The sequence below is a fragment of the Neolamprologus multifasciatus genome, chromosome 18 (assembly GCF_963576455.1).
Source record: "Neolamprologus multifasciatus chromosome 18, fNeoMul1.2, whole genome shotgun sequence".
NCBI lineage: Eukaryota > Metazoa > Chordata > Actinopteri > Cichliformes > Cichlidae > Neolamprologus > Neolamprologus multifasciatus.
Window position 1 is genome coordinate 32,124,811 of NC_140456.1, and position 14,000 is coordinate 32,138,810.

Consider the following 14,000-nt stretch of genomic DNA (forward strand, 5'->3'; position numbering starts at 1 on the left):
TTGAAAATTCATGCTGTCTATCACGTAAAAATGTCAAAATTAATTTACATAAAGACAAACTACTACATTCTTTTTTGTGATCATTTCACGTTTTACTATGAGACTGGGCTGGCATCTCTACAACCTGCTACTGGAACTATGGGAAACATTGATGCTGGCTTTAATCTGGAGTGCTGGGAGTTGTTGATTCCTTTCCTGGTGGCTGTAATGAAATTATCCTCCACAGCAAAGAGAACTTTCTTTCAGTCGGTTTCATCATGACAATTTTTGTTTCGTGGAAATCAATCATGGCACACAAAAGAAAGCTGGTGGTCATAAAAGTAAGGCTTTCTCCATGTATACCTTAGGAAGGACAGGAAACACTAGAAATCTGTGATGAGATACAGTTATTCTTGGTAGCACTACTTTATTTGTCTGATTCCCATGTTTAAAATTCCTAGATTTGTTTTTTTGTTGTTGTTTTTCTTCAAGTTTTCAAAAATCCATCTGTACTGTGTTCTTCCCATTTTATTCCACATTATTTTTTATCAGATTCTGCAAGATCTATTACATTCAACTGCTCCTCAGATTTTAGAGACATTTTAAAATAAACTGATGCTTGGCAGGGATTTCAGAAAGTAAGTATAATGCATTTCATTACGAAGGAGCAACAGTCAACTTCATTTTGTCTTATTTTTGCTGCCAGTGATTTCCCAGAGCAAAAGCAACACAAGCTTGAAGATGGATTCCACACATGCTTCATCCAAACAGCCACCAATGTTCCCTGAAGCAATATGCAGTCAGCAGGCAGTAACCAGAAATATGGATCATCACACAAAATCTTTCTCTGGGCAACGTACTCCAGCTGAAAGCGCTCTCTCTCTCCTCAGGAGACCCCATTCTGAGACCAGCTGGCCAGACTCAGTCAAAGTTATTTGTCTCTGTTACACAATCTTAGTTATCTGGGTTAATGTGCAGTCAGTAATAAAACTTTAGATGAATTATTAAATTAACTGGAATTGGCAACTTTGGCATTTATCATTCAATAACATACATTCTCTAATACTTTTGTATGCATAAACAGTTCATTTATATTACTCCCAGCAAGAGAAAAAACTTTGAGTCTTTGCCTTAATTATTGTTACACGATGTGTATTTAGACCATGAATGAAATGAATCCATGCAGTGTGTATCAAATCAGTTGTTACAGAAGAGTCATTTGTAATAGCTGTAATGGAACAAGCTTCCAGTTTGGATTCAGGAGACAGACACTATCTCTACTTTTAAGATTAGGCTTAAAACTTTCCTTTTTGCTAAAGCATATAGTTAGGGCTGGACCAGGTGACCCTGAATCCTCCCTTAGTTATGCTGCAATAGACGTAGGCTGCCGGGGGATTCCCATGATGCATTGAGTTTTTCCTTTCCAGTCACTTTTCTCACTCACTATGTATTAACAGACCTCTCTGCATTGAATCATATCTGTTATTAACCTCTGTCTCTCTTCCACAGCATGTCTTTATCCTGTCTTCCTTCTCTCACCCCAACCGGTCACAGCAGATGGCCCCGCCCCTCCCTGAGCCTGGTTCTGCCGGAGGTTTCTTCCTGTTAAAAGGGAGTTTTTCCTTCCCACTGTCGCTAAAGTGCTGCTCATAGGGGGTCATATGATTGTTGGGTTTTTCTCTGTATCTATGAAGCGCCTTGAGGCTACTTTTGTTGTGATTTGGCGCTATATAAATAAATTGAATTGAATTGAATTAATACTTATTAAAAAACATACTGTAAACATCACAGTTGAATGCAGAAAACCATGAACAAAGTTCATGCAATATTCATGACATTTTATTGCTTAATGGGTATTCTGGGTAGAAAATAAACAAAACACATTGGTAACTAAGGGTGCACCAATGTAGCGTTTTATAGTTTCAGTACTGGAAGAGAAATTTTGAGTGTGGAGTACCAATCCAATACCAGCTGTTCATTTCTCACAGTAACAGAAAAATTTGGAGTCATTTCTTTTTTGTAAGGCAAAATCCAGTTAGACCTAAACATTACTTTCCTAATGTATTAAAATAAAATGTAAACTGTGTAGATTAAACAATGTTGATGTAATTCGTAACTTCTTTTTAAAAGATTTTTGTAGCTCAAGTGTTGGCCATCTCCCTCTGCTCTCTGCTTTTTACCTACTTTTTCTTTCCCCGTATGTGTGTGTGTGTGTGTGTGTGTGTGTGGAAAATTCCTTTAAAAAAAAGTCCCACTCACCCTCTAAAAAAAACTTACCTGCAAACTGACTTCCCACCTTGCTGTTTAGAAGGATGCGTTGCCCCTCCTCACTGTCCGAACCCCAGTTCTGTCACCTCCCTGACTCAGAACTTCTTTGTTCATTTGACTGTTGAGTGTTATATTCTAAAACTAGCATGACCTCTCATCATTCGTGATGTGATTTTAGTCTGCCTCCTCACCACCAGAGATGGGCAGTAATGTGTTACTTGTAACGCGTTACTGTAATCCGATTACTTTTTTCAAGTAACGAGTAAAGTAAGGGATTACTATTGCAAAAACGGTAATTAGATTACCGTTACTTTCCCGTAGGAACGCTGCGTTACTGCGTTACTAAAACCGTGATTTTTTTGCGAGAATGTCTCATGACAGTGACGTAAGCGAGTGCGACGTTCGTGACAACAGCTGTGTGCTGATCAACAGTGGATTATATATCGAGTGCGGGAGAGAGTATGAGCGTGCAGCGTTTAAAGCGTGGAAGTACTGACCTTACTTTGAGTTTGATTCCATAAAAAGTGACAAAAACATTAGTGTCCGTTGTGCGTGGGAAGAAAACTTCTTTTTACAGCGAAAAAACCCCTAAACTTCCGAGCAAGCACCGAGTAGCTACGACGTAATGGGAAACTCACAGAGAAACTCGCGGATTCTTCCACTGACCGCTGCGGCACACCTGCACCAAGGTAAACCTCCGCCTACCCCCACTCCTGCTTTACAGGTGAAAATAGAGCAACAGGACCGCTAGTCTTTGACTTTATTTATTTTCTGCTGTGTTTTGCTTGCATCTATTTGAAAGACTGAGTGTAAACACACAAAAAATATTTTATTTTATGTGCTGGAATGTGCAGAAAATAGGTTTAAATATTAAACAAATTTCTTCCAGTCAGAGAATGTTGCATATAATTAAATTTTTGCTTGATGCATAAAGTTAAAAGATTAAAACTAATAAAACAAGTTTTAAAAAGAGACTTTTCCATTTGATTACATTTTGTATGATGGATTATGCAGAAAAAGTAGAATTGGGCTGAAAGATCTATCACTTTATCACCTATTCAGGTTGTAAATCGTGTTTTTAGAAAGTAACTAAGTAACTAAGTAATTAATTACTTTTGAAAATAAGTAATCAGTAAAGTAACTGGATTACTTTTTTGGGAAGTAATCAGTAATTAGTTACTGATTACATTTTTCAAGTAACTTGACCAACACTGCTCACCACACACTTATTATACAATAAAAATAGAGGTATATATAGGAAAAATCCCTCAGACCTTTATGCGTCCCCACTTCTTCTGCTGCCAGTTACTCACAATTTAACACACAATTTCCTGAACCTTGACATGAACTTCTGTTACTTCAACTGTGAGTGGTCATCTCTTTCAGTTGGAGAAGCACTCATCGCATCGCTGACATGTTTCAGTTTCACGCTGAATCAGACGTCAAGGCTGCACTAGAGACCTTGATTGTGAATCAGGTTGATCTTCTTTCTTTTCTCACCACACTTGGATCTGTAGGATTATACATCATAGCAAAACTAAAAAAATAAAAAATAAATTTGGCCCATATGGTTCTCCTGATCGTGGACAGTTTAATCAATATCTGTGCGCACAAACATGTCTCTCCCAAAGAAGAGAGAATCAAAAATCTCTCGGTAACAGCAGCAGTAAACAAACCCTTGAGCTGCTTCCCTGGCAGTCAATGAGGGACAGACTTTGCGGATAAAATGCAACCTTTTTTTTAGGTCTGTATTAGAACAATGAACGCATCCACCGAAACTGATCAAGCTGTACAGATCAAACAAGACTGATTATGCAGCATGCATTGTAACCAGTCTGCAGCATTGTGGCTTGTTTCCAAGCTACTGTAAGATGTGTGCAGGTGCCTTTCTGTTTGCTTCTTTGAGTGCTCTAAATTGCCCAGCTAATGACTGCAGAAACTGAATAATGTGTGAGAACAGCTTTCTCTACTTGGCTGTCTTCAAGTTAAAGTATGTAAAAGGTATAAACCTTTGTCTCACGCTGAGCTCTCACCAGGAAATTGATTGCAGAGAAGAATTTTAGAATATCAAATTGAGGAGAGTCCCCAGGAGAATACATTACAACTTGATACCTGCTGTGATTTTGTTCACTGTCCATTTTAAACGAGGACATTAGAAAGTCAGTTTTTTTCCCCACTTTCTCCCTTCAAGCAGTTAAAGTCTGATCAAAGACAGCACACACAGAGCTAAATTCAAATCGATGGCCATGCATTCCTTTTACTTACAAGCTGCAGAAATCCTTCCACTACTGCAGCAACCTGTGTCAGGTAATCAGAATCCATGGAGTGCGACATCCCATGCACCGTCTAAAACCAGATTTTAATGTAATTAAGACAGGAATACACAGGTAATAGCTAGGAGTGCAACAATACTCGTATCGATATTGAACCGTTCGATACGGTGCTTTCGGTTCGGTACGCATATGTATCGAACAATACAAAATTTTTTATTTGTTTTATCATCTTTTCTTCTGACGATGCTGTCTGTGTTGAGAGCTCAGTGGATCTGCGTTCGACTACTCTGCCTAGGCTGCACTGTCGAGCGCAGATCCACTGAGCGCAGCGCAAGCTAGCAAGACAGAAGCTAAGCTCGTTGCAACATGGCAAATTGAACCTCCCCCACCTTCACTCAGATCTGGCGTTTGGAACTATTTTGGTCTTCATGTGAAGTATGACCCTGAAGGTAAGCGCGTCATGGACTAAAGTAAAACAGTATGTTGGATGTGCCAGCAATGCTCAATTACATGGGAACTACTGCGTTAGCGCAGTTTGCTCGTTAACGAACACAATGAATATGACTGCACATTTACACCGACATCATCCTAGTGCAAAGACAAGTGGAAGCAGACAAAAACAACAAGCAGGCATGCTACAAACTTTACCCGAGTCATTTAGACAGCCGTTAGCACATGATTCTCCTTATGGGGACCTGATATGTTTAATATGCTGCTGAGAATATAGCCCAGAAGAAGCGTATAGTATAGCTTTTATTTTGGAAAGAGCCATTTCTCTGTAATAAACTCTCTTTTCCAAAGATGAGGGATTTCTCCATCAGATAGATTAATTATTTTTATTTTGTTGTTTCAGCAACATTAAATTTAAAAACTGTACTTTTGAGTTAAAATATATATTTATAATTTTAATAAATTACATTAAAAAAGCATGAACATTTTTTTGTATCGAAAAAATATCGAACCGTGACACCAAAGTATCGAACCGAACCGTGAATTTTGTGTATCGTTGCACCCCTAGTAATAGCATATGTTGCAAATCAAAGAGAAGGGTTTGAGACTGCGCAGCACGCATTTATTGCAGGTGGGGTGCAGATAACCGGGTGAAAAATATGAAGTGAATTTATGGTGAATGCAAAATATGATTCAGCTAATGCTATTGCATGACATTCCTTTACGTAAATTTGCTTTATTGTTAAGGATTGATAAAGAGTGCATGGGGTATAAATGTTTTTAGTGCATACAAAACCTCTGCGAGTATATTTGCAACATTGTTTTGTCTCCTATGAAGCTGTTTAATCCAATTGATGCGGGGGTTTTTGCAGCCTGAACTGAACTCCTAAATGTATTTCTTGGAAATTTCAGTTAAAACAAATGCTCAATTTATATTTGATTTACATTAAATATTTCTATGAAAATAGATAACAGAATTTAACATACGTAAAAACCTGATAATGAGGCACACACCCAAAATCAACAGCATTTAGGTGATATATACGAGGAAAGAGAGCCAGAGAAAGTATATGATGAGGTGCCAAGAGAGGAACTGTAGGACTGCAGGAGGAAGTGAGGAGGAGCGGTGAAGTATGTGAGGGTGGAGGACAATAACACAGCGATGAGGGGTGTGGTGTGAGAGACAAGGTTTCAAGCTGGCTGTGGGATTACATCAGGCATCAGCTCTGAACCACACTGTAAAAAAAAATCCTAAAGAAACAGTAATATCAGCGCAGCTGGGGCGCCAAAATAATACCAGAAAATAACAGAAAATAACTTTCACATGAAAATACGGTTAGTTTCAGTAATGACTAGGGGTGGGGGGGAAAATCGATACTGTGTAGTATCGTGATATTTTGTTTGCTAATAATGTATCGATACAGGGACAGCAGAAATCGATATTTTGTTACAAAAAAGATTTTTGTGCTCTGACTTCAGAGCATGTTGATCCTTTTTCTGAGCAAGAATCCTGACATTCCTTCACTGTCCAAATGTGTTTAACTTGTTTTTGGCAGCAATAAGCATGACAGTTTACTTATTTTAATTTAAGACATGTTTTATTTTAATTAAGTTTAAACTTTTTTATTTAATGTAAAATTATATTTTGTTTTAATTGACTTTCAAATTCTTCAGTTGCTGAAGGGGCTGCATAGTTTTCATAAACTGCATAGTTCAGAATAGCTATAATTGTACCAGATGGTTGATTCAGTTAAGTTGGACTAGACTGTAATACAAACCGTTCAGTTTGTCAACAATAAAACTGAAATGAGAGAAAGACTGAGTGTGAGACTTTGATATTAGATCAAATGAATATTGATAAAGTTTACCTTTATGTACAGAATCTGAATATCGCAAAATATTTTTAAAAAATTGCAATAATATCGTATCGTGCGTTAAGTATTGTGATAATATCGTATCGTGGGATGTATGGTGATTCCCACCTCTAATATATATGGGATTAAAGTGGGATTTGGCAGGTAAGGACTGGGACTGGATGTAGCAGTTCTGCGAGGTGAAAAGAATTAAAAACAAGTCACATAGTAACTCATTCCATGTGTTCCAGTTGCTTTTTCTCTGTGTACAGTCTAAATACTATACTGTGACCTGCTGACATGTGTTCCTACTCCCATATTAAATTATTTTGGATTTGTTTATCTGAGTTAAACAAGGTATAAAGAGATGTGTCACAACCTATAGGACTGATTTTCAACCCCTTTACAATATAAAGCTAGTATTAAAGAATCTAATCAGTGTCGTCACCCTAAATATATATTGATGTCTGCCTCAGCTACAGCAGTCCAAAATAATGCATTAGTGTAAACTTCACCACAATGCTGCAAACTAACCAGTTTATCCTGCATTAAACAGCACCAAACTGTCCAGTGGACCGTAGGATGTGATTATTTTCAAATTATTTAGCAAATATCTCCTAACCATCACTAGAAACAACACCCGGTTAAAATGTTTCACTGCAGAGGTTTCCTTTCCCTGTGATTTTTTTATACCATTTTTATGCACAATAACTAGGTTTATCGTAATTTGTTATGCCTCTGTGCTTCTTCATTATCCTAACACACAGCATTTCCAGATACGTGAGAAAAAAAAGTCATTATTGGAACCTCTGTTCACAGTATTCTGTGAAACCCAAATTTAGTTTTTCCTTACAGTAGAAACCATTTCTAGTAATTTGTTCTTCAGTTTTCACTTTTTAGTAATAGTGCTGTGATGTGAGAGAGAGAGCTGTGGCATGCCATGACAACCTAAGTTTACTTTTTCTGTGAGACATGAGGCTGTTTGCAAAAATGAGTTCATATAGGGTCCGCTGTTAAAATGCCCAGAAGCATGTTTCCAACCTGGTCCAGAAACAAAAGAAAAATGTGTCCATTTATTTTAAGTTAGCTCTAGTCAACAGCTGTCTGCTAGGCTTTACTTCTACTTATTGGGGTCTTTTGGAGCATTGACTAATAATATGAGCTGCTGTAAAGATGAGTGAAAATCTAGGATGATGTTTCCATTCTCTTAACTACAAAAGAGTTTGGTGGTGTCGGTGGATCGGTTGGTGAATTTAGGACTAAAAATTTGATTTATAGAAATGAAAAACAAGCAGGCTGAGAACACTGAACTGAACAATTCATTCTATCAGTCACTTATGTTTCAGCACTTACATATGCTTCCAGTGTTGCTGCATGAACAGAGTGATTCACATCTCGCTGTCTGTGACAAAAAAAAAGAATTAATACAAACAAATGCAAGACCTCAGTAGAGATTTTATTTAATTTTGCTCTGACAGGACGCTGAAAGTCTGGATGCTTTCTGAAAGTGAATCGATGTAGGCGTGCTTTAGTTATGCTTTCTCTCCAATAGCCTGCATGGGCAAAAATAGTATAGAAGTCCATTGAAAACAGGCTTCTGGTTCCTTTGCTTTGAACTTTACTAAACACATTCTTGATGACTTTATGGGCTCAATCACTAGTTTAACATTGGTCACAGTTCTGGGTAATTTTGACCCAGCTTTTTCGGTCTTGTATTTTTGGTATTTATCTATATATTGGTCTATGTTCTGATTCTTTAGTTATCCTGTTTCGAATATTATATTCCATGTTTCAGTTTATTCTGGTTAAGCAGTTAGTTCTTAGGTTTTGTTTTGGCGCCCTTGTTTTTCCTGTAGGTTTAGTTCAGTGTCTAGTCTGCGTCTTTGTGCAGTTATTTCTTGTTTCTTGTTTTTCCTTTCCAGTCACTTTTCTCACTCACTATGTGTTAACAGACCTCTCTGCATTGAATCATATCTGTTATTAACCTCTGTCTCTCTTCCACAGCATGTCTTTTATCCTGTCTTCCTTCTCTCACCCCAACCAATCACAGCAGATGGCCCCGCCCCTCCCTGAGCCTGGTTCTGCCGGAGGTTTCTTCCTATTAAAAGGGAGTTTTTCCTTCCCACTGTCGCCAAAGTGCTGCTCATAGGGGGTCATATGATTGTTGGGTTTTTCTCTGTATCATGAAGCGCCTTGAGGCGACTTTTGTTGTGATTTGGCGCTATATAAATAAAATTGAATTGAATTGAATTGAATTTTATTGTGAAGGTCCGTGTCTTATGTGAGTGTACTCAGTTTTGCCTCCCTTGTCTCGTCTCGTCAATTACTTCCAGCTGTGTTCCCCACCTGTGTGTAATTTCCCCGTGTTCTTCTGTGTGTATTTAAGTCGTGTCTTCTCATGTTCTAGTCGCTGGTCTGTCTGTTAACCTCCTGTAAATCCCATGTGAATCTGCTGTGAATTCTCCGTGTGTCTTCCCTGCTGTCCACCTTCCTACGCCTCTATTCATCCTCTGTTATGTTTGTGTTCAAGTTTAGTGGTTTAGTTTTTCCCAGTATAGTTTAGCTTTAGTTCCATTTGCTGTTTACTACTTGTGTTGTTTTTTTGGGTTTTTTTTTTTACAATAAACCTCCTCCGTACCTCCACGAGTCCCTGCACTTTCTTCACACGGCTCATCCCACTCGCCTTGCCTACATCATACTGAATAAAACATCAAGCCCATTTTGGAAGTTTTTGGTTATTCTAGGGACTCAGTCACTCTAGAGTAAAAAAGGGTGACAACCTCTTATAGGAACCAGGAAAAATCAGTGATTGCTTGAGGATTCCTTTGACTTTGTAGCAGTCAGAGACTGACTGCCGCTAGTAGCAATAACACTGAACATGCACCTACTGCTGTAGGTGCATGCAATTCTTGCTTCAAATCTGTCAAGTTCTGGCTGAACTCTGATTGTAATTAGTTGTGAATTTCTGTTTAATGTGAAAATGTCTGTACGTGAATGGCCATAGATTTGCAATAGGCAGCAAGAAATTTATGACTTGTATCAATTAAGCACAACCATCAGAAACAGGTTGCATGCAATTGTTATCTTGACCCTATTCAATCACACAGCGATAGCAGACTCAGTCAGTCTGACAAAGTCTTGCACCAAACTCACAGATGCGGTCCAGACAAGCCACAATATGCTCACTGACCGACAGCTTGAGATTGACAAGTCATCAGTCAAAGAGTTTGCACCTTCACAGTCAGATCCACGTGTTGCTGCTTGCATACCAGCGGCAAAATATGCTCATCTTGAGGCTTCAAAAAGGGAAATTCCCTAATGGTGGCTGTGTCCATCTTTAAGATGATAAACAAACACAACAATAACTGGTGATAACTTAATGAAAGAGCTCAGAAAAATGCCATTTGTACATTTCACTATCAAAAGAAAATGATCTCAAATGGCATTTGAAAAACAAAAAATTTGGAAGAGCAATCAGCGAGCAAAATAAAATACCACCCTTAATAAAAAAGTTTTCTGTTTTCAACCACCCAATAATGAAAATAAATCTTATGCTGAGCTTACGCCAGGCACAGGAGATACATATACACATACAAGAGGGTAACCAGCCAATCTGACACACAGCTGTGGTTGGAAGTTTACATAGACTCACCATATGCTTGAAGGTCGTGGTAATTCTGGGCTTTTAAAATCATGCCTAATGTTTGTTGATGGCTACCAAAAGTGTCAATGTGCTGATTAAAAGCCGGATATTACAGTGACATTCATTCATCCTAAAAATATGGCACATTGTAGCTTTAAAGAAAAACTGATTAATGAAAATAAGTCAGTCAGTATTTTTGTGCAATGTACCAGTGGATAAACTGAATTCCAACGACAGAAGACTCCTGTATATCCTTCTGGCCGCAAGTAAAAAGCCTCTTATGAGAAGATGGCTTAAGCCTGAACCACCAACGATAGAAGACTGGATACATTCTGTACAAGAGATCTATACGATGGAAAAAGTGTCATTTTCTCTTAAACTTCAGAGGGATACCTTCTACGGAATATGGTCTAAATGGACAGACTATGTTAAGCATATGAGATGTGATTTTGTATATGATGTTACAACCCTGAGTACTACGTAAACCTACCTGCTCTGCTGCCTCCTAATCCTAGTTTTTTTTTTCTCTTCTTTTCTTTTCTTTTCTCTTCTTTTTCTGTCTTCTTTATTTTTCAATTATAAGTTAAAATGTGACAGCAAAGAAAGTGTAAAAAGGCAAACTACTGTTATGTTCAACAGCTGTCTCAATAAAAGAGATAATAATAATTAAAAAAAAGAAAATAAGTCAGTCACTTTTATTAATGCTGCACAAATCCCTTCCCACACATAAACTTAGTGTCCAGAATTTTAAAATGACATTTTTAAATGAATAGCAGTTGTTTAATCAATATCTGCGCAAACTTGGCTTTCATTCATTAGAGATCAGAGTGATTTTGAAAGGAAACATAGAGAAGGGACAGAGATAGTGAACAGTGAGTCTACAGCAGCCCAACAGAAGATCCCCAGGCAACAAACAGATGTTAGCGTTACTGAGGAGATAAGAAAGATGTCAATAATAAGTACCGCACTGTAAGAACTGAACTGGTTTGGTCTTTGGCGTAAATGGGCTGAAAATGTACTCTGCTTAATCCCCGGCTGGAACAGGTGCTAGTTTTGGTCCTGCAGGATCTGGCACAAATGAGGCTCTAAGTCCTGAGGTTTGTTATTTTTTAGTTTGTTAGCCTGTTTTGGTGTTCAAATTTGTGTTGCCATAGCTGCCGACGTAGATAATGATTCTTTTTACTTTTCCTTTTACTTCAAAGTGACTGCCACAAGACAAGTTTCTCTGCAGCAGAATGTTTGTTTTGTCTGAAGACAACTGAACATATTGACTCAAGAATAGTGTCATATGAATACAGTAGTACATACATTATATGAAAATTAGACCCAGATGCTAAATGGCTATTTTCAGTGTAAGAGCCATTAATCATTATCTTAATGCAAGGTAACTGAAATGTATCCACTCATGTAGATGACTTAGGTTCACAAAGAAGGCCCAGTTTTGATCACGGATGGTTCCTCAATGAGCATGTCTTAATTTGGTTGTTACCTTGAGACCAACATTTGTCTCTTATCATTTGTATGATGGAGAACAGCTGTGTGGGTCAAGGGAATTTTATAATTGACTGCATGCATCAGCAGAATGCAAGTGTTTTAGGGAAACAACTGGCTTCTTGTTAAACAAAAGAAAAGAGGAAAGGAAATAACAATGAGCAGTAAAAGGATAATAAGGGAGTGAGGGGTGATTGAAGCAGACTTCAATGGAGGTGACGTGAACAGAGGTGAAAAGATTGTAAATAATTTTAAACCATTTTTTCTACTCTGCTTGGGCACTTAGAGTGTTTGTTTCTACAAGACTAGCCCACCTGTTCACACAAGCACTTTTTTCTATACCTGTGTACCTGCTTGCATTCACACTCTGATTTCAGTATCATGTCTTATGATACTTTGGCATGCAGATTGAAGCAAATCAAACCTACATTCTTATTAGTAGATGATCTGCTGTACCCACTGAGTCACAGCCACCCCTGAAGATATGGGTACATCTGATATTAAAACCCTTAAGCCCCAGATGGGCTTAAGCATCCAAAATCAACTCAGTATTTTTATCGGCAAAACAAACTCTCAATTCAATTTAATTTCAGTTTTATTTGTGCCTAATCACAAAAACAATTGCCTCAAGGTGCTTTATATTGTAAGGCAAAGACCGTACAATAATAAAGAGAAAACAGAAAACCTAAAAAATTATATGACCTCCTATGAACAAGCACTTTGGTAACATTAGGAAGGAAAAACTTTCTTTTAACAGGAAGAAACCTCAGGCACAAACAGGCTCAGGGAGAGGCAGCCATCTTCTGCAGCCGGTTTGGGTTAGAGGGTATAAGAGTGGAGGAAGGTCCACACAGCGAGACGGATGATCTGATATCATCGTGTTGGTGTTGTTCCCAGATCATCATGAAAATGTTGTTCCAGGTTCAACATTGCAAGTGATCAATCACATTATTGTGACGTTATTCTTTTGCGCACCAACCCATTCGTGCATTTATGAAATTCCAATGTTGCAAGGACAATATCAATTCTGCTTACCGTTTATTAAAGGGTTAGGGTCCGTTGATCGGCGGACAAAGGCGGTTTCTCGCAGCTTAAGTACAGTTTTTCTTTTTACGCCGGTTTTTCCCGAAGTTGCAAAAGTATGACATCACAACATTCTGATTGGTCACTTGCAATGTTGATCCTAGAACAACCTTTAGTATGATGATCTGGGAACAACACCAACACGAGGATATCAGATCGTGCCAGCGAGACTACATTGTATGCAGACGGTGCAATATTACAAAGAGAGGAAACTGTAAGGTGATGTTAGGGGAGAGTGTGGCTAGGCTGCATTAGATGGTTGTTTGTAGGACGGGTCAGGAAACCAATACAAAGTAGAGGTAAGGATTAAAGGAGGAAAACTGCCAAGAAGTTGTTTGGGGTGTCCTCGGCACAAAGGAAAGAGGCCAGGAAGACTTGGTGGTGGAATAAAGGAGTACGTAAAACCTTTTTAAAAGAAAAGGCTAGCAAAGAAAATGTGGGATTAGCAGAGAAATGAAGAAAGTAGACCAAGGGACTGAGAGGCTAGAGACAAAAACAAAGGAAGAGGCTTATAGTGAGACTGGACACTATGGAAAGACCACAACATATTGATAGGTTAGGCAGACAGATCCACCTAGAAAGGATGTGTAGCAGGTTAGGGTGGTTAATGGTAGAACCTGGAATGAAAGGAATACTTAGAGAGAGAGAGGGAGACAGACAGAGGGCAATTAGTGAATCAGGAAGTGCAGAGGATTAGTAAAGAGGAAGTTAGGTCAGTTATGTACAGTTATGGAGATGTCTAGGAGAGAGATCGGTAGACTATTTTAACATATGATGTATTTACATGTTAGAATTAATAAATCATTTCATAAGCCAAAGCATTCATCTCTTTTTCTCGCTTCATGCAGAGAAAAAACACTACAGGTGTGAAATTTGCTGTGACAGTGTTGATGGAGAAGTACAGAGATGATCATCAGGAGTTGCACTGCGTTTTGAGGATCTAGAGAAAGCATATGAAAT

The 14,000-nt window shown here is 38.3% G+C and overlaps 1 long non-coding RNA gene across 2 annotated transcripts in view; it reads right to left on the reverse strand.

Annotated features, from left to right (window-relative positions):
* Nucleotides 1-6,301: 6,301 nt before the first annotated feature.
* Nucleotides 6,302-14,000, reverse strand: part of LOC146498410 (uncharacterized) — a 44,503-nt gene continuing 36,804 nt past the window's right edge. For both annotated transcript variants that reach the window (XR_014870839.1, XR_014870838.1), the window contains one exon: nt 6,302-10,956. This is a non-coding gene — a long non-coding RNA (uncharacterized LOC146498410). The remainder of the gene's footprint in view (nt 10,957-14,000) is intronic.